Below are 26,789 nucleotides of genomic sequence, written 5' to 3' on the forward strand. Positions count from 1 at the left end.
CATCACCTGCAAGGTTTGCATTATGAACTCTCTTAAAGGAGAAGTCAGGGCCTGTGAAACCCTGCTGAGAAGCAGCCCTGGCTAAGAAAAGTTTGCGTGAAGCTTCTCGGACACTGTATGGCTGCTTTTTTACTGTGGACTGGCTCCAGCAATCTATAAGACTTAAAAGCAATCTGGCACCTTGGAAAAGCCCAATTATGTTCTCTCTCTGATATCTAACAATAACATGCTGGAGAAACGTGCACCTACTGCCACTCAGTGTCTTCACCTTTGTGAGAAACTAATGTTTGGGCAGCCAGTCTACCAAATAAAATTCCTGAGAAGGAAATCGTGGATGATTTTGCTTCTGGTACTGGGTGCTAATACCAAACCATGGAGTGCCATAATTCACTGGAAATATTCCTGGCTGGTTGGAGACAAGCTCATTCCCACAGAAAAGTACCAGTGTCAACACATGGATGTACCGGGACATAGAGGGGGAATTAGGGCCCTAGTGGTAGGGAACGAGGGAAGGGAGACATCCTGACACCAACTTGTGTTTTTCCCTAAGCTCCCCTATAGTCCCTTGACGGATCCTTCCCCCTGTGCGCGATTACATGCATAAGCCCTCACTGGCCCTGGACTTAACCTGGCAAGTGCACAGGCCAGCGAGACACTAGTCTCACCACTAGTGTTGAGCCACCCCCGTAGTGTTCGAGTTCGGTTCGGTTCGTCGAACACCCGTGTGTTCGCCGAACTGTTCGTCGAACTGTTCGTCGAACACCTTCGAACACCGTTAAAACCAATGGCAGGCAAGCAAAAACACATAGAAACACATAGAAAACACCTTCAAAGGTGTCCAAAAGCTGACAAACTGCTCAGAAGACATAACTAACACATGGAAAAGTGACAAGTACATATAGTCATGCGAAAATAAAAGAGGTGGAGGAGTAAAAGGAGGGGGAGACACAGATATAGGCATGTCATGCCCTTCTAAAATCCAAAAAGTGAGAAGCCGAGACGGCCAGTCCGCTCCTGCCCGTGCCACCTCCGTGTCGCCGGGTTTGTGCCAGAGCCGCGGTGAACCCTGACGGCCAGCCCCCCTCTCCCAATACTGGTGCCTGTCCGCTGGTGGGTCGAGAGAGCCCCCCTGTGGTGGAGGCAGCTCTAAGCTTTTTAATTTAAATTGTCCCTCTAATTTGAATGAATACACTTTAAATCCATTTACAAGGATCTATTGGAGGGCAAGTCTCATGCCAGCAGCCGCGTAATTCCAGCTCCAGCAGCGTCCACTAAAGCTGCTGCAGTTAAAAAGCTTTTATAAGGATCGAGCTCGGCTGTCCACCGCAAGGCATCCTAGTGCCAGTCCCAGCCCCTATGCCTTGGGGTGCCTCCTGATGCTCTTCACTGAGTATCCCGTGGTCCCGAAGCATTTCCTTTGAAAAAATGAAGTGTCCAAACTACAGGTGGTGTAGCTTGCTTAACAGCCGGGATAATCCGCTGACTAGCAGACCCTGCTACTAGGCACAAAGTATTTCCTGGGCTAGATGCAGTTAAAAATTTGTAATTAGATACTCTCGTTGGATGCTGAGAAAGCATTCCATAGAGTCTCCTGGCACGCCATATATGATTCTCTTAAAAAGCTTGGGGTAGGGGTCTAGGGGACCCTTTTATAGCCAAAATCACGGCCCTGTATCGCAATACGTCACCTAGGCTGAAAATAAATGCAACTGTAGCACCCTGAGGGCTCGGTTGCTACAGAGGTATTGCACCTCACCCAGAGGTGTGATATCTCACTCTCAGGTAAGGATGTAGTGTGCATCAGGACCCGACACCTGCATGCATTTCACCACATTGCCGTGGGGCAGGGCGACCAATATGCCCCTGAGATGGGCACGACAGTCCCTGTCCCTGGCTGGAGTGGGGGGAGGGAACACTGAGGAAGGGGAACCCTGTAGTGCAGGAGCAGGGAGGAAGCAGTTCCTGGGTGCATTGAGAAGGGAGTATAAAAGGTGGGCACCATCTTAGTTCAGTGCAGAGAAGTCTGAGCAGAAGTGGCAGGGAGCAGGGGCTCTGCATGAGCTCTGCTCCGGAGGCGGGCCTAGTAACAGAGGCCCAGGCCTGGAAGAGGGAGAAGGAAGGAAGAGGAGCGGAGAAGGCTCCAGGAACGAGGAACGAAGGGATCTCAGGGGTGCGGACGGGCGAGTCGCCACCGCACGCCAGAATCCACCTGCGTGGAGGGGTCAGGCCAAAGGGGGAGACCGGTCCCCGAAACTAGTGGAGGCAGGAAACGACCCTCAGCTAGAAACAGGAGGCTGTGATATTTTATGTGGCGCAGCCCCTCGCTACACCCGCTAGGAAGGCACCACATAGGGTCAGGGAAACTGGCGCCAAGTTTACCAAGAGGAGGCCCGAGGCAGCCGGACAGAAGGGTTGGTAAGAAAGGCCAGACAAAGGACACACAAAGGGGGTCTTGTGAAGCGCTCCAAAGTTATCTGGGAGTTGTCTGAGCCCCTCACCTGGTGAGCACAGTACGACGTGGGCAGCCGTTACCTGCAGACGTGGTCTGGATAATAAGAACTGTGAGTAAAGGCCCTGGACTGCATCACTGACTCCTTGTCATTACTGCTGCTGCCCTGCACCATCACCCCCATCCTCCGCATACACTGCCCTGAGGCTATACTCCTCCCGTGGGGAGTTATGCTACGCTCTGCTGCACCCACAACACCAGCCTCAGCGGTCTGCCCTGGAGCGGCGGTTCACTCTGACCGCAATCCACGGGTGGCGTAGTCGGACATTTAAACATCAAAACCACATAAATAGTTCCGCCACTGGTTTGACCGCCCTGAGCCACGGAACCGGGTTGCCGCCACGGAGACTACAACCACCAGCATCCACCAAAAAGGGTCCGGCTCCGGGTGTCCCAAGGCCCAGGGGGCACGTCAGAACATTTTCATCACCTTTCACAATCACCAATGGGACAAGGCAGGGATGTTCTCTGTCCCCTCTCTTATACATCCTAGTGACGGAGCACCTGCTCTCATCAATTCGCCATAACCCCAATATTAGGTGGATTGAGGTGGGAGGCACCGAGTACAAGTGCTCTCTATTTGCTGATGATGTCCTAGTATATATCACTCAATCACATATATCCATCCATGCTGTTATGGCTGAAATAGATCACTTTGTTACATGGTCAAATTTTAAAATCAATGCAGCGAAGTCTGAGGCCCTCGATGTCTCCCTCCCCAAATCCATATAGGATTCCATCCAGTCCAACTCTCCCTTTGCCTGGCCCTCACAGGGTATCAAATACTTAGGAATTCCTATTCATAGAGACCTCTCCCATCTATGTTATCTTAATTTTGGGCCCTTTATTGAACAACTCCATACAGACCACGGTTGGCAAGTTAGAACTGTAAGATTCACTACGTGAACCACTGGTGTTTTGTGGAAAAGCACATGTACACTGTGTTCCAAATTATTATGCAAAAAGTGTTTAGGAGTGATAAGGGAAGAATTTGTTTGTTTGTCAGTTAAACTCATTGATGGTGATGTGTGTCAGGGCTCTTTATATCACTGTAAGCAATTGCAGACACCAGTGCTAATTAGTTTGGCAGGTGTGTCCAATGAAAGGCAAGACTACTTAAGAAGGCTCTCTCACATTATTCAGCAGCCTACATTTTCTGCCAAAATGGGAAAGAAAAAGGATGTGTCAGCTGCTGAGAAGCAACAAATTGTGGAGTGTTTAGGTCAAGGCATGACTACAATCAACATTGTGCGATGATCAGGATGAAGTGTCTTGGCAATCAAGAAGTATGTAGCTGATTCACAGTACACACGTGTGCGTGCTGATAAGGGCAAATTGAGGACTCTTTCCTACAGGCAATTACGTCAGGTTGAAAGAGCAGCGGCAAAAAAGCCTTGTCATAGCAGCAGACAAGTTTTTGAAGCTGCTTGTGCCTCCAACGTCCCCCGAACAACAAGATGCAGGGTCCTTCAGAGGTTTGCAGCTGTGCATACGCCATCCTGTTGACCTCCTCTATCCACTTCACACAAGCAGAAACGGCTCCAGTGGGCCAAACATTACATGAAGACTGATTTCAAAACTGTTTTGTTCACGGATGAGTGCCGTGCAGCGCTCGATGGTCCAGATGGATGGAGTGGAGGATGGCTGGTTGATGGACACCCCACGCAAACATGGCTACAGCGCCAACAAGGAGGAGGTGGAGTAATGTTTTGGGCTGGAATCATGGGGAGAGAGATTGTCGGCCCCTTTAGGATCCCTGAAGGCGCTAAAGATGAACTCCATAATGTATGTGGATTTTCTCAAACAGCACTTCCTGCCATGGTTCAAGAAGAAGAACCGTGTATTTCACAGCAAGATCATTTTACTGTATGATAATGCACCATCTCATGCTGCACATAAAACATCTGCATCTCTGGCTGATATGGGCATAAAAGGGGACAAACTTATGGTGTGACCCCCATGCTCCCCTGACCTCTACCCCATTCAGAACCTTTGGAGCATCATTAAAAGGAGTGTCTATGATGGCGGGAGGCAGTTCACATCTAAGCAACAGCTCTGGGAGGGTATTCTGTCCTCATGCAAAACAATTGAAGCAGAAACCATCCAAAACCTGACAAATTCAATGGACGAGAGAGTTCAGAAGCTCCTTTCGAACAAGGGGTCCTATGTGAAAATGTAACATCACCTAGAATAAAGTTTTGAGTTGAAAACTGTTTGATTTCAGTTTCTAACAACCTGCTAATGCTTATAATTTCAAAAATGACCATTTTTTTGGTCTTTATTAAAATGAAAAGGTTGATCGAAAAGTTTGGGGGATCTAAGAGTGTGGCAACCCAGTAGTCATGATTACTTCGAATTCTGACAATATGAGGGTCATGCTGCAGGTAGTGCAGCAAGAAGGCACTTATGTGTCTTGCGCATCTCGGAGCCCCAAAATTATTTTCCGGGCTAGATGCAGCTAAAAATTATTTTTAATTTTAAATCTGGTGGAGCTTATTATAGATGGCCTAATAGGATCAGTGCTGCACACTGCTACAAAGCCCAAATTATTTTCCAGTCAAGATACAGATAAACATGATTAGTAATTTGAAAGCTTAATCGGTTGGTAGGGTGATTTTAAACAATCATCAAGCTTTTACTCTCCCCAGGATGACACAGGGGTAGAAAAGTCGTTTCGGATCCATGATTTGTTCATCTTTATGAACGTGAGTCTGTCTACATTATCAGTGGAGAGCCGCGTGCGCTTATCTGTCAGCACACCACCAGCAGCGCTGAACACACGTTCAGACAGAACGCTGGCTGCGGGGCATGACAAGATCTCCAAGGCGTAAGTGGCTAGCTCCGGCCATTTATCCAGATTGGAAGCCCAAAAAGAGCAAGGGTCCAGTGACACAGTCGTGGCTTCAATGTTTACTTGGAGATACTCCTGTACCATCGTCTCTAGGCGTTGACTATGTGTCAGACTTGTTGTCTCCTGTGGCCTTGCAAAGGATGGGCTAAAAAAGTGGTGAAATGATTCCGCAAAATTGATGTTACCACCAGATACTGTGGTTCTGTTACGGTTTGAGTGCTGAACACTTGACGGTCCCACGGTTGGCAAGTTGGAACTGTGAGATTCACTACGTGCACCACTGGTATTTTGTGGAAAAGCACATGTAAGATTCTGCAACAGTCTCTGCTGATACTCCTGCATGCGTGCATCCCTTTCTATGGCAGGAATAATTTCTGCAAATTTACTTTTGTACCGGGGATCTAACAGTGTGGCAACCCAGTAGTCAGGATTATTTCTAATTCTCACAATTCGAGGGTCATGTTGCAGGTAGTGCAGCAAGAAGGCACTCATGTGTGTTGCGCATCCAGGAGCACCAAGTCCCTGTTGTGTTGGTGGCGAGGTAACAATCATGCTTCCTTCCTCTGTCCTCTCCCCCCAACCTCGCACAACAGAAATGTGATCAAGGTCTCCCTCATCTGATGAGTCTTCCATCAGTTCGTCCTCCACTTCATCCTGGGCTCCTGCACCTTCCTCACTAGTTTGGCTGCTACCATGCGCCCTGGTAAAACCATCTCCCCCACCCTCACATGCCTGCCGCCTTGGTGCTGCCGACCGTCTGGACCTTGCAGATGTTAGCCCTTCCGCATACAACTCCTCCTCCTCTGCTTCCTCCACCTCCTCTTGTGCCACCACCTGACTCCGAATTCTGTTTAACATGTGCTCCAGCATGTAAATCACCGGAATAGTCATGCTGATAATGGCATCGTCAGCACTAAACATCTTCGTCGCCATTTCAAAACTGTGCAGAAGGGTGCATAGGTCCCTGATCTGAGACCACTCCTCCAGCGTGATTTGCCCCACCTCTGAATCTCGTTGGCCCAGGCTATACGTCAGAACGTATTGCACCAGGGCTTGTCGGTGCTGCCACAGTCGCTGCAGAATTGAATTCCACCGGGTAGGCACATCGCATTTTAGCCGGTGAAGTGGCAGGCCAACGACTTCTGTAGAGATGTAAGTCGCTGAGCTGCGGGATGCGAACGGCGGAAGTGAGCACACAGCGACCTTGCCCTCTGCAGAAGGCCATCTAGTCTGGGATAGTGGGCTAAAAATTGCTGGACAACCAGGTTCAACACGTGAGCCATACAAGGCACGTGTGTGACATTGCCCCGGCGAAGGGCCGCACCCAGGTTTGCAGCATTGTCGCACACGGCCTTCCCTGGTTTCAGGTCTAGTGGAGACAACCATTCATGAAATTGGTTCTCCAGAGCTGACCACAACTCCTCAGCTGTGTGACTCACATTTCCCAGACATTTCAATGTAAAAACCGCCTGATGACGTTGAGCCCTACTGCCAGCATAGTAAGGAGGTGTGCAGGATCCCTTCTGCGCAGTTAGAAAGCTTGTGGCATGACCAGACAGGCTTTGGGTACAGGTGGAAGACCGAGAGGAGGTTGAGGAGGCAGAAGCAGTGGAGGAACTTTGACATAAAGAGGATTGACGCACAACTCGTGGGGATGGCAAGACTTGGACAGCAGCCCCTTGTCCTGCTGTCACCATAGTTACCCAGTGCCCAGTCAGCGACATGTAACGCCCCTGTCCATGCCTACTCGTCCAAGTGTCTGTGGTGAAATGCACCCTGTCACACACAGAGTTTCTCAAAGAAGCGGTGATGTTGTGTGCGACATGCTGGCGGAGCGCAGGCACACCTTTCTTTGAGAAGTAGTGCCGACTGGGCATCTGGAACTGGGGCACTGCGATGGACATAAGGTCTCGAAAATCCTCTGTGTCCACCAGGCGGAAAGGCAGCATTTCTGTAGCCAAGAGCTTGCAGATGGTGAAATTCAACCTCTTAGCTTTCTCATGGCTAGGAGGAAATGGTCTTTTACTTGTCCACATCTGAGGGACTGAGGGCTGGCTATTGTGCTTAGACGGGGTTGATAAGGGTGTCCCCGGCAAACTGCCGGTCTGTGAGGAAGATGCAGGCGGACATGTTAGGTTGCCTTTATCCAAAGGTGGTGCTATCGATGTCGGACAGCGCTCAACACCAGCTGCTGTTACCACCTCCAAAGAAAATGATGACCTGCCAATCACGCTGGCTGTTGCGGGTAAAGAGGTGGCAGGTCTGCGCCCCAAAACAGGTGTGACTGCTGTCCCCCCAGTCACAGAGGATGAAGAGGCCGTGGATGCACAAGATATGGCAGACGGTGGTTGGCCCGGCCGGCTAGGCCGCATTGTAGCACACTGAGCTTCCCACTGCAACTTTTGCTTCATGTCCATGTGCCGGTTCATGCATGAAGTACTCAAACTATGTATTTTTTGGCCTCTACTTAGCTTTTGCTTACAAATGTAACAGATAACACGAGTTGGGTCATCTTTATCGATCTGAAAAAATGCCCAGGCTATGCAAGGCTTAGCACCCATGCGACTTGAAGAGCCACCACGACTTGTGGTGAGAGGCAGAGTTGTGTTTGAGGATGCAGTTGTTGACGTGCTTCCAGTACTACGTCTCTGTCCAGGAAGGCGCAACCTGACCTCGTCGTCACTAGCATCTTCCTCCACCTCCTCTGCTGACCTCATCTCTTGGCTGACTGTGGGTTGACAGTAAGTGGGATCTCCAACCTCATCATCATCACCCTGTGTGTTATCACACCCGTCGTCCTCAGAGCCAACCTGTTCCTGCCCTGACAAAAAACTAAAGTTGTCGCTCCAATCAGGTATTTGAGTCTTATCATCGTCTTCCTCATTGTCTCCACCAACAGGAGTTACAGTTTGGGAATGAGGGTCTACATTATGGTCAGAACCTTCTGCGTCTGGTCCTGGATCCGACTCATAAAGATTCTGGGCATCAGTGCAGATCATTTCCTCGTCTGGATTCACAGAAGCGCTGGAGTCGACCTCTGATTCCCAGGCTATAGTATGAGTAAACAGCTCTGCAGACTCAACCATCTGTTCTACCTCATACTCAGACGGGCAGCTGGAGATTTGGGAGCTGTGAGGAAGCAAGTGCGATTTGGGTGACACCTTTGAGGACTGGAGTATTTGTGATGTTGAAGTTGATGTGGAGGAGAGCCCACTTAAAGGAGCACTTGATATCCGTTGAAGCACCTGCTGTTTTTGTGCCTCATCTGGAATTTGTAGCGATTGGCGTGGCCGTAAGAAAGGGATCTTATCACATTGTCCGCTAAAAGAAGTAGACATTTTAGTTTGGCTGGAAGATGGTCTTTCTTCTGCAGATGTTACTGTTGCTTTAACACCTACCCCACGGACACAACCTTTTTTCCCCTTCCCAACACACCTATTCCCTTTCCACCAGCAGCAGGCCTTTTTCCACTCATTTTGGTGGTTAACTAATTCACAACTCTGGAGTTGCACAAAAAAACAATGGATGGTAACCGAGCAGAGCTGAGTGGCCAAACTGTGGTATTAGGCCAAAACTATTGGCTGGGTTAGATGCAGAAAAAAATATATTCAGTTTGCAACCTGATGGAGGTCAGTATAGATGGACTAATAGAGAAAGTCCGACACACTACTACAAGGCCAAATATTTTTTCAGAGGTAGATGCAGAAAAAAATTATATTCAGTTTGCATCCTGATGGAGGTCAGTATAGATGGATTAATAGAACAAGACCCACACTCAGCTAGAAGCCCAATATTTTTTCAGAGGTAGATGCAGAAAAAAATATATTCAGTTTGCAACCTGATGGAGGTCAGTATAGATGGACTAATACAACAAGTCCCACACACAGCTAGAAGCCCAATATTTTTTCAGAGGTAGATGCAGAAAAAAATATATTCAGTTTGCAACCTGATGGAGGTCAGTATAGATGGACTAATACAACAAGTCCCACACACAGCTAGAAGCAAAAATATTTTTTCAGAGGTACTGTAGATGCAGATAAAAATTATTTTTAATTTGCAACCTGATGGAGGTCAGTATAGATGGACTAATACAACAAGTCCCACACACAGCTAGAAGCCCAAATATTTTTTCAGAGGTACTGTAGATGCAGATAAAAATTATTTTTAATTTGCAACCTGATGGAGGTCAGTATAGATGGACTAATAGAGAAAGTCCGACACACTGCTACAAGGCCAAATATTTTTTCAGAGGTAGATGCAGAAAAAAATTATATTCAATTTGCAACCTGATGGAGGTCTGTATAGATGGATTAATAGAACAAGACCCACACACAGCTAGAAGCCCAATATTTTTTCAGAGGTAGATGCAGAAAAAAATATATTCAATTTGCAACCTGATGGAGGTCAGTATAGATGGACTAATACAACAAGTCCCACACACAGCTAGAAGCCCAAATATTTTTTCAGAGGTACTGTAGATGCAGATAAAAATTATTTTTAATTTGCAACCTGATGGAGGTCAGTATAGATGGACTAATAGAGAAAGTCCGACACACTGCTACAAGGCCAAATATTTTTTCAGAGGTAGATGCAGAAAAAAATTATATTCAATTTGCAACCTGATGGAGGTCAGTATAGATGGACTAATACAACAAGTCCCACACACAGCTAGACGCCCAAATATTTTTTCAGAGGTACTGTAGATGCAGATACAAATTATTTTTAATTTGCAACCTGATGGAGGTCAGTATAGATGGACTAATACAACAAGTCCCACACACAGCTAGAAGCCCAAATATTTTTTCAGAGGTACTGTAGATGCAGATAAAAATTATTTTTAATTTGCAACCTGATGGACGTCAGTATAGATGGACTAATAGAGAAAGTCCGACACAATGCTACAAGGCCAAATATTTTTTCAGAGCTAGATGCAGAAAAAAATTATATTCAGTTTGCAACCTGATGGAGGTCTGTATAGATGGATTAATAGAACAAGACCCGCACACAGCTAGAAGCCCAATATTTTTTCAGAGGTAGATGCAGAAAAAAATATATTCAGTTTGCAACCTGATGGAGGTCAGTATAGATGGACTAATACAACAAGTCCCACACACAGCTAGAAGCCCAAATATTTTTTCAGAGGTACTGTAGATGCAGATAAACATTATCTTTAATTTGAAACCTGATGGAGGTCAGTATAGATGGACTAATACAACAAGTCCCACACACAGCTAGAAGCCCAAATATTTTTTCAGAGGTACTGTAGATGCAGATAAAAATTATTTTTAATTTGCAACCTGATGGAGGTCAGTATAGATGGACTAATAGAGAAAGTCCGACACACTGCTAGAAGGCCAAATATTTTTTCAGAGTTAGATGCAGAAAAAAATTATATTCAGTTTGCAACCTGATGGAGGTCAGTATAGATGGATTAATAGAACAAGACCCACACACAGCTAGAAGCCCAATATTTTTTCAGAGGTAGATGCAGAAAAAAATATATTCAGTTTGCAACCTGATGGAGGTCAGTATAGATGGACTAATACAACAAGTCCCACACACAGCTAGAAGCCCAAATATTTTTTCAGAGGTACTGTAGATGCAGATAAAAATTAGTTTTAATTTGCAACCTGATGGAGGTCAGTATAGATGGACTAATACAACAAGTCCCACACACAGCTAGAAGCCCAAATATTTTTTCAGAGGTACTGTAGATGCAGATACAAATTATTTTTAATTTGCAACCTGATGGAGGTCAGTATAGATGGACTAATACAACAAGTCCCACACACAGCTAGAAGCCCAAATATTTTTTCAGAGGTAGATGCAGAAAAAAATATATTCAGTTTGCAACCTGATGGAGGTCAGTATAGATGGACTAATAAAAGTCCCACACACAGCTAGAAGCCCAAATATTTTTTCAGAGATACTGTAGATGCAGATACAAATTATTTTTAATTTGCAACCTGATGGAGGTCAGTATAGATGGACTAATACAACAAGTCCCACACACAGCTAGAAGCCCAAATATTTTTTCAGAGGTACTGTAGATGCAGATAAAAATTATTTTTAATTTGCAACCTGATGGAGGTCAGTATAGATGGACTAATACAACAAGTCCCACACACAGCTAGAAGCCCAAATATTTTTTCAGAGGTACTGTAGATGCAGATAAAAATTATTTTTAATTTGCAACCTGATGGAGGTCAGTATAGATGGACTAATAGAGAAAGTCCGACACACTGCTACAAGGCCAAATATTTTTTCAGAGGTAGATGCAGAAAAAAATTATATTCAGTTTGCAACCTGATGGAGGTCTGTATAGATGGATTAATAGAACAAGACCCACACACAGCTAGAAGCCCAATATTTTTTCAGAGGTAGATGCAGAAAAAAATATATTCAGTTTGCAACCTGATGGAGGTCAGTATAGATGGACTAATACAACAAGTCCCACACACAGTTAGAAGCCCAAATATTTTTTCAGAGGTACTGTAGATGCAGATAAAAATTAGTTTTATTTTTTTAATTTGCAACCTGATGGAGGTCAGTATAGATGGACTAATACAACAAGTCCCACACACAGCTAGACGCCCAAATATTTTTTCAGAGGTACTGTAGATGCAGATACAAATTATTTTTAATTTGCAACCTGATGGAGGTCAGTATAGATGGACTAATACAACAAGTCCCACACACAGCTAGAAGCCCAAATATTTTTTCAGAGGTACTGTAGATGCAGATAAAAATTATTTTTAATTTGCAACCTGATGGACGTCAGTATAGATGGACTAATAGAGAAAGTCCGACACAATGCTACAAGGCCAAATATTTTTTCAGAGCTAGATGCAGAAAAAAATTATATTCAGTTTGCAACCTGATGGAGGTCTGTATAGATGGATTAATAGAACAAGACCCGCACACAGCTAGAAGCCCAATATTTTTTCAGAGGTAGATGCAGAAAAAAATATATTCAGTTTGCAACCTGATGGAGGTCAGTATAGATGGACTAATACAACAAGTCCCACACACAGCTAGAAGCCCAAATATTTTTTCAGAGGTACTGTAGATGCAGATAAACATTATCTTTAATTTGAAACCTGATGGAGGTCAGTATAGATGGACTAATACAACAAGTCCCACACACAGCTAGAAGCCCAAATATTTTTTCAGAGGTACTGTAGATGCAGATAAAAATTATTTTTAATTTGCAACCTGATGGAGGTCAGTATAGATGGACTAATAGAGAAAGTCCGACACACTGCTAGAAGGCCAAATATTTTTTCAGAGTTAGATGCAGAAAAAAATTATATTCAGTTTGCAACCTGATGGAGGTCAGTATAGATGGATTAATAGAACAAGACCCACACACAGCTAGAAGCCCAATATTTTTTCAGAGGTAGATGCAGAAAAAAATATATTCAGTTTGCAACCTGATGGAGGTCAGTATAGATGGACTAATACAACAAGTCCCACACACAGCTAGAAGCCCAAATATTTTTTCAGAGGTACTGTAGATGCAGATAAAAATTAGTTTAAATTTGCAACCTGATGGAGGTCAGTATAGATGGACTAATACAACAAGTCCCACACACAGCTAGAAGCCCAAATATTTTTTCAGAGGTACTGTAGATGCAGATACAAATTATTTTTAATTTGCAACCTGATGGAGGTCAGTATAGATGGACTAATACAACAAGTCCCACACACAGCTAGAAGCCCAAATATTTTTTCAGAGGTAGATGCAGAAAAAAATATATTCAGTTTGCAACCTGATGGAGGTCAGTATAGATGGACTAATAAAAGTCCCACACACAGCTAGAAGCCCAAATATTTTTTCAGAGATACTGTAGATGCAGATACAAATTATTTTTAATTTGCAACCTGATGGAGGTCAGTATAGATGGACTAATACAACAAGTCCCACACACAGCTAGAAGCCCAAATATTTTTTCAGAGGTACTGTAGATGCAGATACAAATTATTTTTAATTTGCAACCTGATGGAGGTCAGTATAGATGGACTAATACAACAAGTCCCACACACAGCTAGAAGCCCAAATATTTTTTCAGAGCTAGATGCAGAAAAAAATTATATTCAGTTTGCAACCTGATGGAGGTCAGTATAGATGGATTAATAGAACAAGACCCACACACAGCTAGAAGCCCAATATTTATTCAGAGGTAGATGCAGAAAAAAATATATTCAGTTTGCAACCTGATGGAGGTCAGTATAGATGGACTAATACAACAAGTCCCACACACAGCTAGAAGCCCAAATATTTTTTCAGAGGTACTGTAGATGCAGATACAAATTATTTTTAATTTGCAACCTGATGGAGGTCAGTATAGATGGACTAATACAACAAGTCCCACACACAGCTAGAAGCCCAAATATTTTTTCAGAGGTAGATGCAGAAAAAAATATATTCAGTTTGCAACCTGATGGAGGTCAGTATAGATGGACTAATACAACAAGTCCCACACACAGCTAGAAGCCCAAATATTTTTTCAGAGGTACTGTAGATGCAGATAAAAATTATTTTTAATTTGCAACCTGATGGAGGTCAGTATAGATGGACTAATACAACAAGTCCCACACACAGCTAGAAGCCCAAATATTTTTTCAGAGGTACTGTAGATGCAGATAAAAATTATTTTTAATTTGCAACCTGATGGAGGTCAGTATAGATGGACTAATAGAGAAAGTCCGACACACTGCTACAAGGCCAAATATTTTTTCAGAGGTAGATGCAGAAAAAAATTATATTCAGTTTGCAACCTGATGGAGGTCTGTATAGATGGATTAATAGAACAAGACCCACACACAGCTAGAAGCCCAATATTTTTTCAGAGGTAGATGCAGAAAAAAATATATTCAGTTTGCAACCTGATGGAGGTCAGTATAGATGGACTAATACAACAAGTCCCACACACAGCTAGAAGCCCAAATATTTTTTCAGAGGTACTGTAGATGCAGATAAAAATTAGTTTTAATTTGCAACCTGATGGAGGTCAGTATAGATGGACTAATACAACAAGTCCCACACACAGCTAGAAGCCCAAATATTTTTTCAGAGCTAGATGCAGAAAAAAATTATATTCAGTTTGCAACCTGATGGAGGTCAGTATAGATGGATTAATAGAACAAGACCCACACACAGCTAGAAGCCCAATATTTATTCAGAGGTAGATGCAGAAAAAAATATATTCAGTTTGCAACCTGATGGAGGTCAGTATAGATGGACTAATACAACAAGTCCCACACACAGCTAGAAGCCCAAATATTTTTTCAGAGGTACTGTAGATGCAGATACAAATTATTTTTAATTTGCAACCTGATGGAGGTCAGTATAGATGGACTAATACAACAAGTCCCACACACAGCTAGAAGCCCAAATATTTTTTCAGAGGTAGATGCAGAAAAAAATATATTCAGTTTGCAACCTGATGGAGGTCAGTATAGATGGACTAATACAACAAGTCCCACACACAGCTAGAAGCCCAAATATTTTTTCAGAGGTACTGTAGATGCAGATAAAAATTATTTTTAATTTGCAACCTGATGGAGGTCAGTATAGATGGACTAATACAACAAGTCCCACACACAGCTAGAAGCCCAAATATTTTTTCAGAGGTACTGTAGATGCAGATAAAAATTATTTTTAATTTGCAACCTGATGGAGGTCAGTATAGATGGACTAATAGAGAAAGTCCGACACACTGCTACAAGGCCAAATATTTTTTCAGAGGTAGATGCAGAAAAAAATTATATTCAGTTTGCAACCTGATGGAGGTCTGTATAGATGGATTAATAGAACAAGACCCACACACAGCTAGAAGCCCAATATTTTTTCAGACATAGATGCAGAAAAAAATATATTCAGTTTGCAACCTGATGGAGGTCAGTATAGATGGACTAATACAACAAGTCCCACACACAGCTAGAAGCCCAAATATTTTTTCAGAGGTACTGTAGATGCAGATAAAAATTAGTTTTAATTTGCAACCTGATGGAGGTCAGTATAGATGGACTAATACAACAAGTCCCACACACAGCTAGAAGCCCAAATATTTTTTCAGAGGTACTGTAGATGCAGATACAAATTATTTTTAATTTGCAACCTGATGGAGGTCAGTATAGATGGACTAATACAACAAGTCCCACACACAGCTAGAAGCCCAAATATTTTTTCAGAGGTACTGTAGATGCAGATACAAATTATTTTTAATTTTCAACCTGATGGAGGTCAGTATAGATGGACTAATACAACAAGTCCCACACACAGCTAGAAGCCCAAATATTTTTTCAGAGGTACTGTAGATGCAGATACAAATTATTTTTAATTTGCAACCTGATGGAGGTCAGTATAGATGGACTAATAGAGAAAGTCCGACACACTGCTAGAAGGCCAAATATTTTTTCAGAGCTAGATGCAGAAAAAAATTATATTCAGTTTGCAACCTGATGGAGGTCTGTATAGATGGATTAATAGAACAAGACCCACACACAGCTAGAAGCCCAAATATTTTTTCAGAGGTAGATGCAGAAAAAAATATATTCAGTTTGCAACCTGATGGAGGTCAGTATAGATGGACTAATAGAACAAGTCCCACACACAGCTAGAAGCCCAAATATTTTTTCAGAGGTACTGTAGATGCAGATAAAAATTAGTTTTAATTTGCAACCTGATGGAGGTCAGTATAGATGGACTAATAGAATGATGCTATGCCCAAAAGATTTTACTTCACTAGGTGCAGTAAAAAAATTGGTATTCTATACACAGGTGGTATATCTTGCAGCACAGATAGGCTACTCCACTGACTAACACACTCTGCAATAGGCCAAAAAGGATTAGCTTTGCTAGATTCAGCCAAATGCTGTGAAAAAAACTTGCACAGCACTGGCACAGACCTGCCTGGCAAAAACTGATAGGAACTGATGTAACCTAGTCCTGAAAAGGACTCCAATTACAATTAGTCTTTACTCCCACAATCTATCTATTTAAGAGCACAGACCTCCCTGATAAAAGTCGTAGGAAATGCTGTAACCTAGTCCTTAAAAGGACTGCAATCACAACTATTCCCTACTCCCAAGCTATCTGTATATTTGTGCGAAAATTGGCTTGAAATTAACAAGGTATAGCGAACACAGCAACAGCGGTGCCGTCTAACACGCAGCTGCAGCAGTGAGAAAATGGTGGCGACGGGGAAAATGGCTTGGTCTTATAGGGCAAGGACATGTGACATACACTGCCAATGACACATGCCCTTGCTTGTGTGAAAAAAAGCACTTCGCTCCGTGTGTGCGCTGCTGATAGGCTGACAGATTGCACCTCCCCACTGTAAATGCGGGAAAGAGAAAAAAAAATGGAGATCTTCATTGTTCCTGCAGAGATCCATCCCCTGCCCCTCCCCCCACCCCGCTGTACACTCAAACTGCGTATTAACATTAATTTTCATCATTACTGAGAAAAAATCCAGTTATGATTTTGGTGCACGAACAGTTATCGAACATAACCTCGAACAGCCGAATTTTTATCAAATTGTTCGTGTTCGCCGAACGGCTCGAACACCGCCCAAAACAGCTCGAATTTGAGATTGGCGAACAGTTCGAGTAGAACAACGCTCATCTCTACTCATCATCCAATGTGTTATCCTATTCCTCACCCTGAGAGTCACCCTCCTCCTCTTCTTGCCCTGACAGCACAGTACCGTCGCTGTGATCCTCAGGTATCTGAGTCTTATCAGGATCAGCCCCCTTCCCGGTGGTTAACGTCTTCTGACAAGGGTCAGGAAGCTGCATCCCCTGTATGGAGAACAATATTTGTACCAAAGAATTTAAAGATGAAATGTAACCAGCTTTATATACCATGGTAGAAAAAAAAAACTATTTTGATTTTATCATATCTGTGTAACCCTTTGTGGAGAACAATATCTGTACCAAAGAATTAAAAGAAGACATGTAGCCTACTTTATATACCACAATACCAAGAAAACCAATTTTGATTTTATCATGTCTGTGTACCCCTGAGAGAACAATATCTGCACCAAAGAATTTAAATCTGAGATGTAGCCTGCTTTATATACCACAGTAGTAAGAAAACCAATTTTGATTTTATCATGTCTGTGTACCCATGTGTGAAGAACAATATCTGGCCCAAAAAATTGATTTCACTAGAGTATAAATATTATAATGGGGACTGACACCCCTTCCACTACAGCCAGTCAAGCAGATGGAGACCCTGGAGCGTTCACAATTCAAAAAATTACTGTTAACATCTGCAGCAGTAACAGCAGGCACAGAAGCCAAATTAAACATATCATAGACTGCAATTATGCAAGATCAGTGAAGCACACTAAAAACGACAGCATCGCCTAGTCTGTACAGTCTGCGATTGGGGTGCAAAAATCCTTGAAGATGCAACACTTGTTCATCTTGATGAAAGTTAGGTGGTCTACACTTTCAGAGGACAGCCGGCTGCGCTTCTCTATGAGGACACTACCAGCAGCGCTTAAGACACGTTCTGCGAGAACACAGGCTGCCAGGCATGATAAAACCCCCAAGGCATGACAGACGAGCTCAGGCCACTCATCCATTTTTGAAGACCAAAATGTTAAAGAGTCCAAACCCTCCCTGATGTTATTGATATTGAGCTCTAGCTACTCCTGCACCATCCTCTCCAGTCGTTCACCTTGTGTCTGACTTATACTCTGTTGTGCTGGTGCATGATCTGGTGTAAAAAATGTGTGAAAGGACTCACAGAAATTGCTTCTGCTACTTACACTGCTGCTGCTGCTACTGCTAATATTTTGCCAGAGGTTGAAAGTGTAGAGCTGCGATGCACACTGTATTCCTCACAGCTGTCTTTGGGAAAACCTCTCTTAAGGTTGTGTAAAAGCGTTTTTCGATACACCAGCATTTGAGGGGCTGTTTCCAGGGCGGGAAGCATCTGCCAAAATTTACTCTTATAATGTTGATGTAACAGAGTGCCAACCCTGTAGTCAGCACTAGTGATGAGCTAGTGTATTCGTTACCATTCGCTATTCGCACGGATAATACGGTATTCGGGTTACTCGTTGTTGTGCGAGTATTTGTGTACTCACCTCGCTCTATTTGGATGTCCCACCCTGCAGTTTTGGCGCCTTCTTTACATCCACTAAACATGCTGGGCTTGTCCAAACATTTCCTACTGCCTGCTACAAAGCACGCACCAGCCCATTTTAACCACTATTTTGGGATGTCAGCCTACCTTCTGTCCATATTAGTCCACTTAAAAAATTATTGATTGCCCTGCACAAAGCAGTAGTCCAAACATTTCCTACTGCCTGCTACAAAGTGCGCACCAGCCCATTTTAACCACTATTTTGGGGTTTCAGCCTGCCTTTTGTCCATATTAGTGCACTTAAAAAAATCATTGAGTGCCTTGCACAAAGCAGTAGTCCAAACATTTCCTACTGCCTGCTACAAAGCATGCACCAGCCCATTTTAACCACTATTTTGGCTGTGACAGCTAACTTGGCTTGTGCCTTCAACATCTGAAAATCTGTCAACAAAACCAAAATGCCAAAAAAAAGTGTTGTTAAGGGACGTGGACGTGGTGTTGTCAGTGGTGCGCGAGAAGGCACTCAGTCTGTGTCAGGTCAGAAGAAGCTTGATGCATCCACTATGTTCCTGGAAAAATTTCCCGGTCTGGAACATAAACGTGTGTGGAAGCCAAAAGAGCGAGAGCAGATTCTGTCTTGGATAGCAGACAAGGCCTCTATGCATTTGTCAAGCAGCAACAAATCTTCCACAACCACACAGTCTACTGTGGATACACAGAAGGCTGGCCCATCCAATCCTGAACCTGGTTCTCCTTCCTCCCGCCATTTTCAGTCACAGGAGACATATGACCCCAAGCGTATCCTTTGGTTGGCTCTGGCCTATTACCGTGCATCATTGAAGAGGGACAAGAGGAGGTGACATGCGTTAATGCTCAAGTATTTGAGGACCTACAGCCAGAAGAAAGCCACTTGGTGGAATGTCATTTACTGTCTCCAGAGGTGGAGGCTGATGAGACACAGTTGCCAGCAGGTCAGCCTACAATGTCAACTGGGAAGGAGGATGAGATGGAATATGAGGTGGTCGATGATGAGTCCACTGATCCGACCTGGACCGTTGGCATGCATAGCCATAACAGCAACACAGAGGAAGATGGATATGTAGCACCAACACAGGCACCAAGGTGTCGTGGTTTGCCCAGAGTGAGAACTGGGTCAACTGTTCCAAAGAGCATCCCGCTGTGCGCCAAGTCAGGGCAAGGGAGTATTCAGCTACTGTGTGGAATTTTTTTTTCCTTCAGAGAAAAACATTGTAGTCTGTAGCATCTGCCATACCAAGTTGAGCAGAAGCCAGGGCAAAGGCAAACTAAGCATCACCAGTATGCAAAACCACATGGCAGACTAAAGCCCCAGTAGGTGGGCGGAACACCAGGGTATCAAATCTGCGTCTGCAGGTCAAACCAATGCCATGTCGCCTGGGCTATGTCCTTCAGAATCTGCTGTTCAGGAAGCAGACGCTCATACCTTCTGGCCACAAGATGCGGTTGCTCACACACAACAAACATCAAACACATCCACTTCCTTGTCCCAGCAAAGCGTCCAATTGTCCGTGCCTGAGAGCTTGGAAAGAGAGCGTAAATACCCATCCATGCATCCACAGGCACAAATACTAAACTCGCAGATTGCCAAATTGCTGGCTGTGGAGATGTTGCCGTTTAGGCTTGTGGAGACACAGTCTTTCCGTGATCTCCTGGCTGTGGCTGCCCCACAATACAGTGTTCCCAACCGCCACTATTTTGCCTGATGTGCCGTCCCTGCGTTACACAAGCACGTGTTAAACAATCTGAACCGTGCTCTCACCAACGCTGTAACCGGGAAGGTCCACCTAACAACAGACACCTGGACAAGTTGTTGTGGACAGGGATGATACATTTCTGTCACGGCACACTGGCACACGGGGTGAACCTGATGGAGGGTGGGACAAAGGCGCAAGCGGGAACATCACAGATCCTACCAACGCCAAGAATAGCGGACCCAACTTCTGTCAGGGTTTCCGCCTCTTCATATTCCACTTCCTCTCTCCCCTCCTCCTGCTCTTCATCCTCTGCTGAATTACCCTCCCCATCACTAGCGAGCTGGGAACTGTGCAGTAGCGCATCAGCAAAGAGGGAACATGCTCTGCTGAAGCTGATCTGTTTAAGTCAGAAAGCACACACTGCAGCAGAGCTGTGGCAAGCTTTAAAACAACAGACCGATCAGTGGCTCTCCCCTCTGCATCTCCAACCCGGTCTAGTCGTCTGCGATAATGGGCGTAACCTTGTGGCGCTTTAAAGGTTGGCAAGCTGGTACACATGTGCTGGACCTAGTTGTTCAGAAATTTCTGAAAACTTACGTGACTTGCCATACCTACTTGAGAAGGTGCACCATATTGGCACCCATTTCCTCCATTCCTCTACAGCTTTTGCTGCTCTTACAGTGCTGCAAAAGCACTTGAATTTGCCAAGTCACTGACTTGCCCTCGCTGTGGAACTCCACCTATCATATGTTGGCGAGGATTAGTGAACAGCAGAGGGAAGTAGCTGAATACCAGCTTCAGCATGCCCGTCAGACTGAGAGTCAGCCACCACACATAACAACTGTCGAGTGGGTGTGGATCGCTGACATTTGTGAGGTTGTTGAGAACTTTGAGTACTGCACCAACCTCGTGAGCGGTGATCAAGCTATTATTAGCGTAACCATCCCGCTGCTGTGTCTCTTGAAACAATCACTGCATAATCTCAAAGAGGAAGCTTTGTGTGCCCAACATGTTGGTATGGAGCCAGATTTCCCAATGGGTGTTACTACCCAGCTCAGTCAATATTCTGAGGCAACAATGGGTGATGAGGAGGATGAGGAGGGAGAGGACTTGTTTTTCTGTGCTACCGAGGGGACTCGTAATTCTACAGAGGGGACACCCAACCCAAGTTTCATGTCTGTCCAGCCTGGAAGGGCTGGAGAGGAGGAGGTGGAGGAGTAGGCGAGTCAGGGTGAGGAGAGGATGGGTAATTTTTCTACTGTTGGGGACACAGAACATTTGCCTTTTTACAGCTTGGCCCACATGGCACAGTTCATTTGTAAGTGTCTGTGACAAGACCGTCTTGTGACACACATTTTATCCAACAACCTATACTGGTTGACGACCTTTCTCAATCCACGGTACAAGGAGAAATTTCCTTCTCTCCTTTAGGAGTCACCTAAGAGTTTTACAATGGAATCGTTCAAAAGGGCCATTGTAGATCAGTTGCTGAAAACATCACCCTCAGACTATGCTGGTGGCAGAGGTACTGGCTCTTTTCAACACCTAAAGATAATGGGGAGAGACATGAACACCAGCTCCAACAGAAGTGGGGGGAAAATGTGCACAAATTGGGCAATTTTCAATATACCAGAACAACAGCAAGGGCTATTTGTGCCTGCAACAATGCCAAGGAGGGATAAGTTGCAGAACATGGTCAAGGGGTATTTAAGCGACCATATGTGTGTCCTTTCTGACGCTTCAGTTCCCTTTAATTATTGGGTTTCTGCGCTGAACACTTGGCCCAACCTCTCCTTATATGCCTTGGAGGTGCTGGCCTGCCCGGCTGCTAGTGTGGTGTCTGAGCGTGTTTTCAGTTCCGCTGGGGTAATCATCACTGATAGGTGCACACACCTCTCCATGGAAAATGCAGACAGACTTACTCTGTTTAAATTCAACAAGGACTGGATATCTTCACAGTTTTTTATTAGTGTTGAGCGAGCATGCTCGACACTGCTCGGTACTCGCCCGAGCATCTCACTACTCAGGATGTACGGCGAGCACTGAGCATTTTCGGGTTACTCGGGCGGGAGCTCGGGTCTCCGCGCTGCATGTTTGGTGCTCTTTACAGAGCCAATGAACATGCAGGGATTGCCAGCCAGTCACTGTATAACATACCTGGCTGCGTCCTTGCATAGTGGTCCATCTCCCACTGTGCAAGAGCGCGCACTTGATCTCCAGTCCAGTCTGCTAGCCTGGCTTCCCTCCATGCTGTCTGCTTGCCTCTTTTTCTGCTGCTAAAGGGCGGCGCCCGATCACTTCCTGTTTCTTGTACCTGCTGCGGGCACACCCCTTGTGCGTCCTCAGCCTATTGCTGTCTGTCACCTGGTATTTAACCCAGCTGCTCCAATGAATCCCTGCCTGAGCATTGTGTTTCATTCAGTGTGCTCTTTCACTCTGAATGTGCCAGGTCCCCTTCTGTATTTGCTTGCCTGCCCTTCCTGGAGGCTGTATTTCCAGGCCTGTCTGAACACACTCCTTGCCTGTTCGTTCCACCTTCTAGGGGCCGCATACCTAGACCCGCTCCTGTATCTTGTCTGTCCTGTCTGAACACGCTGCTAGCCTGTTCCTCCCGCCTTCTAGGGGCTGCATACCTAGACCCGCTCCTGTATCTTGCTACTGTGTTTGCTCTTGTCTGTATACTCTTCTAGCCTGTTTCCTGTGTTTCTCTATGTCCGTACCTTTCCTTTTTCTGCAGAGTCCGAACTCGTACCTAACTCCTGCTCGTTGTCACCGTACTTCCGTTTGTGAGTTAGTGGTCCACTCGCTACTTCACTGTAAGTACCCTGTGGGTATCTGGTTCTGCCTTTCCCTTCCTGCCTGTTCCGTGTGTACAGAGCCCTGTCCCCCCTGCTCTGCCTTGCTCACCGCTCCGGCGGTTCTAGCCTGCTCTGCCTTGCTCACCGCTCCGGCGGTTCTAGCCTGCTCTGCCTTGCTCACCGCTCCAGCGGTTCTAGCCTGCTCTGCCTTGCTCACCGCTCCGGTGGTTCTAGCCTGCTCTGCCTTGCTCACCGCTCTGGCGGTTCCAGCCTGCTCTGCCTTGCTCACCGCTCCGGCGGTTCTAGCCTGCTCTGCCTTTGCTCACCGCTCCGGCGGTTCTGGCCTGCTCTGACCCTTTGCTCACTGCTCCGGCAGTCTTGCTCCGCTCTGACCCTTTGCTCACTGCTCCGGCAGTCTTGCTCCGCTCTGACCCTTGGCTCACTGCTCCGGCAGTCTCGCTCCGCTCTGACCCTTTGCTCACTGCTCTGGCAGTCTCGCTCCGCTCTGACCCTTTGCTCACTGCTCCGGCAGTCTCGCTCTGCTCTCACCCTTTGCTCACTGCTCTGGCAGTCTCGCTCTGCTCTGACCCTTTGCTCACTGCTCCGGCAGTCTCGCTCAGCTCTGACCCTTTGCTCACCGCTCCAGGCGGCCTCGTCCTGCTCTACTCTTGCTCACCGCTCCAGGCGGCCTCGTCCTGCTCTACTCTTGCTCACCGCTCCAGGCGGCCTCGTCCTGCTCTACTCTCGCTCACTGCTCCAGGCGGCCTCATCCTGCTCTACTCTCGCTCACCGCTCCAGGCGGCCTCGTCCTGCTCTACTCTCACTCACTGCTCTAGGCGGTCTCGTCTTGCCCTGCTCTCGCTCACCACTCTGGGCGGCCTTACTCTGCTGTGTTTGTCCGCCACATCTGTGGTTCTGTTCCTGAGTCCCAGTGTGCACTGGGTCCTATCCCGCCTGTGTTCCTACCTGCTAGTGCCTCCCTGTCTGCACTCTAGCCGTGCTTGCCTGTACCCCCCTGCCTGCATACCCACCTGCCTGCATACCAGTTGTGCCTGCCTATACCCACCAGTCTGTGTGCCAGCCTAACCTGTCTGTTCCTGTATTCCCCTGTGTGGGTCAACAGCCGTGTCCGGGGTCTGTCCTGGAGTAGCACCTGGTCCCTGTGCTTGGTTCCTCCTTGGTGCACTGGTGTCGTATGCCGTCGTGCGACCCTGGTTGGATCGGGTGAATACCTAGTTACGCCCCTCCAGGCATTCACTCTAAGGCACGGTCCAGTGGAATCACACGCACACGCCGCTCAGCCCGGGCATGTGCATTACACACTGTAATGCAGCAGCCATGTTGGTTGTGGGCATTACAATGATTGGCTGGCCACACAGCGTCACCTCGAGTATTTAAAACCGGGTGCCGCTATCTTGGACACAGTCGCGGGGGATCAGACAGTGTAGGGAGAGAGCTGCTGAGCTAGGGAGAGATTTATACTGCGAAATAGGTAGTGTAGGGTCTCTAAAGCCTGCAAAATCAAACACACAGTCCTTCTGAGGACTAATATCCATTCCAAATAGACAAGGACTTGCATGGGGATAGTTGCAAATCTGCATCTTCTGATGTTGCAAGGATCACTTCTGATGGGCACACTTTTAGGCAGTGATCTGGGTGTCAGAGATGCTTCCAGGGGTCTTCCCCATGCTTTTCCCATGTCTTTTCAGCACTGTATGCATGTGTCACACAGCACATGGCCAGATAAGGTTGCAAAATGTTAAAATGACATTTACCGGTGAATTCATTTGTCACGGTTGAAAGCAATACAAAGTGCAAAAACGCATAAAAAATGCTACTTAAGATAAGATAAGATAAGATATACTTTACTTATCCCGGAGGAAACTTGTGAACATAGCCTAAGGTGTGGAGGAGTATTTTTGTTTTTGGTTATTTATTTTACCTTATACACGTCTTTACCTTGGAAAGGATGTTCCTTAACATATTTCACAGGAAAACAGTTTCAGTTTTGTTTTTGAACGTTTTATTGTGAGCCTATAAAAGTGGCTTAATACCTCTGACCACGTTGTTGACAGCAGTGACCTGGGGGTCAGAAATGCTTCCTGGGGTGATCCCCATGCTGTCCCCATGTCATTTGAGCACTGTCGCTATCGTTTTGGGCACTTTTTAGGCTTTCTACAGACTGCCGGGGGTGCCGCCGCAAAAATGCTCGGGTCTCCCATAGACTAACATTGGACACGTTGCTCGGGTCGAGCACCCGAGTATCACAGTGAGCTTCGAGCAACCGAGAATTTTAGTGCTCGCTCAACACTATTTGTAATCCCTCCAGATGACAGCAAGCTAACCTAAATTCACCAAAAATGCAGATTTATGCTACTGCTGTTAACGACACCCCCTTCTCATAAAAACCTGTTTCCTTCCTTCGTCAACCAAGACACAGCCCATAGGGCTAATTTTTACAAGCTCTATGCACATTGTGCAGTGGACAAACCAGTACAGTATTCCTACTCCAGCCTAACTACTATTTGTGATTGGAGGCCTTTGAGATGGTGGCTACCTACGTCAACCATGACTCAGCCCAAAGGGCTAAATTTTACAAACCCTATGCACTTTGTGCAGAGGACAAACCAGGACAGTATTCCTACTCCAGCCTAACTACTATTTGTGATTGGAGGCCCTTGGGATGGTTGCTTCCTGCATCAACCATGATTCAGCCCATAGGGCTCATTTTTACAAGCCCTATGCACATTGTGCAGTGGACAAATCTGGAATGTTTAGTGGTCCTACCAATCTAATATTTGTCATTGGAGGCCCTTGTCACAGGTTTTGCCACATAGTGACTGAGATAGGGAATACATATTCAATAGAAATGTACTGTCAGTCACCCTATTTGGCAAAAAACATGCCTGACTTGTGCCATATTGTGTAAATTTTTATTGAATATGTATCCCCTGACTGTTGATTACCGACTGATGGCCCTCTGAAAACTTGAATTGAGGGCCACAACTACTACAGTACTCCATCATAGATAATGTTTGACAAGGGAGGCCCTTGTTATGGAATCTCCCTGTACCTGTGACACAGCCCCCAGGAGTAATTTTTGGAAATATGATGCACATTCTGCACTGGACCAAGTAGTACAGTATCAAGAAGTCTTCTCTTCCTATATGATCTAGGGAATATTGACAATCAAAATCTCTGAGCCATTTGGAGAAGCTTCTCCAACCCATCCTGAAGGCGGGCACCATATATCCTTTGTCCTTTGACTTGCACAAGTGAGATAATGTTAAATGCAATTTAGGTTAGGTTTGGTAGTTGTTCTTGTGTGTCTGTAAAAGTAGCGTAATAATGCGACAAACTTATTCCCAGAAACCCTATGAGAGTCAGAAATGCATGCAGGCACATTCTCCAGGCTCTTCCCATTCTGTTTCATCACTTTCTCATCCATTTCAACCTTTTCCTCACCCTTTGTAGGGTCCAGCAGAAAATTACTCGCATTTCCCATTGACTTACATTGTACTCGCTATTCAGAACGAATACGCGATTATTACAAAGTACTCGTTACGAGTACAGAGATTACGAATATTATGGTACTCGCTCATCACTAGTCAGCACTATATAACTATACAGGGATCATGTTGCAGATAGTGCAGCAAGAAGACACTCATATGTCGGGCTCTTCAATGAGGTCCAAGCCCATGCTATGTTGGTGGATGGGTAACCCTGATGCTTGTTTACTCTGTCCCCTCCCGCCAACCACAAACACAGAAAGGGGATGGTTATCTTCTTCATA

Source organism: Phyllobates terribilis, unplaced genomic scaffold (assembly GCF_046119375.1).
Source record: "Phyllobates terribilis strain yellow unplaced genomic scaffold, ASM4611937v1 Scaffold_1__5_contigs__length_1240528914, whole genome shotgun sequence".
Taxonomy (NCBI): domain Eukaryota; kingdom Metazoa; phylum Chordata; class Amphibia; order Anura; family Dendrobatidae; genus Phyllobates; species Phyllobates terribilis.